This window comes from Leopardus geoffroyi, chromosome A1, assembly GCF_018350155.1.
Source record: "Leopardus geoffroyi isolate Oge1 chromosome A1, O.geoffroyi_Oge1_pat1.0, whole genome shotgun sequence".
NCBI classification, from domain to species: domain Eukaryota; kingdom Metazoa; phylum Chordata; class Mammalia; order Carnivora; family Felidae; genus Leopardus; species Leopardus geoffroyi.
Window position 1 is genome coordinate 91,328,915 of NC_059326.1, and position 1,467 is coordinate 91,330,381.

At 47.4% G+C, this 1,467-nt stretch overlaps 1 long non-coding RNA gene across 1 annotated transcript; it reads left to right on the forward strand.

Moving 5' to 3' along the window:
• The first annotated feature begins 357 nt into the window (after positions 1 to 357).
• Positions 358 to 1,178, forward strand: LOC123601832. Its single transcript, XR_006714267.1, has 2 exons — positions 358 to 452; positions 780 to 1,178. It is a non-coding gene; the product is annotated as an uncharacterized LOC123601832 (long non-coding RNA).
• The last annotated feature ends 289 nt before the right edge of the window (positions 1,179 to 1,467 follow it).

Consider the following 1,467-nt stretch of genomic DNA (forward strand, 5'->3'; position numbering starts at 1 on the left):
ACCAGGTCCTGACCAAGGTAGGAACTGGATGACCCAGAAGTCAAACTCCTGGTCCCCACCCTTTCCCCTGAGACCTGTGGGAGGTGACAGCTGCCACCTGGGGGCACCCTGGACACCACAGGGATGGAGGGTCTATAGTAGGAAGGTCAGTGTGGGGCTCCTCCTCAGCACAGAAATCATCCCTGTGTGTTTGAGCTCCCTGTCCCCAGTTTCAGTCAGACTCATCACACACTTGGGCTTAAATGGTCTCAAACCTCCCCCTCTGTTTTTTCCCCCCTCTGGTCCACTCTTTTCCCCCTGACAATCCAAAAATTTTATTTCTCTTTTGTCATTCAGGAACCTGTGACTATCTCTATAAATAGTTCCAAGTCCCTTCCATGGCATATCTGAAACTATCTGCCCTTGGCTCACCCAGAATTTGCCACTTATGGACCTTCCTCTAGGAAAACCAAGTATGTTCATTCACTTCAAGTACTTTTGCCTGTACGATACTAACACAGCACCCCTTGTATTCAAGCATTCAGCCAAGAGTTTCAACCTATCTACACAGGAAGCATTTTTAATAGAAACAATTTCTTACAGCGTTGGGTTTCCATAAGCTTTCAAAGTGAAACAGCATTTCCTCACATCACCTCTGCAGGACAAATAGCCCTAAGAATATTTGACAAACCCATTATCTGATCTGCAAATCCTCCGGAGGAAATCTCTGGAAGAGTTTCTAGGTCAGGCTCCAGTCCTCTGCCTCAAGCTGCTGGGTTCTCATAAAATGATTTCTCAAGGGGTGAGGGGGAGCAAAATCAGAAGAGCCTGACCATTTGGACCCTATTAAAGCAAATTTACCCATCCTGATGGTGCATTAGAACCACCTGGGACCTTCGGAACTGCTGACACTTTGGACCCCACCTGGATCGTCACTGGAGAATCCCTGAAGGGAACCCCCTCAGCATCATGAAAGGTCAGTGAGTTCTAATTTACAGCCCAGGAATGAGTCCATTACAAAATCCCCACCTCCCTGGAGCACAGTGAGGAGGGGTGGGGGATGGGGAGAAGACTAAGGAGGCCCCCCCCCACCCCCCGCTCTCAGCTGCAGCTCATGGCAAAATGCACGCTATTCCTCTATGGGAATAGAGCTCTACCAGGCTGCTCGTTGGAATAAACTAAAGAACTTTTTACAAATACGAAGTGGTGGGCCTCAGCCCAAAGTAATTCAGTCCAAATCACTGGCATTGGTCTTTGACAAACGCCTCCAAGTGATTCCACTTAACATTCCAGGTCCTATTAAGTTTTGAAGCATCAATGTTGGGAAGCTATTCTAATTTGCTTACAGACATGATCCATGATTTCATGGATCTTAAAGACCACTGGAAGGTCTAGACTTGACCAAGGAGTTACATCACATGTACAACATGAGTCCGTTTTCAGGACTGAGTAACAGACAGCACCTGAGAAGGTGTTTGTGCACAGAGG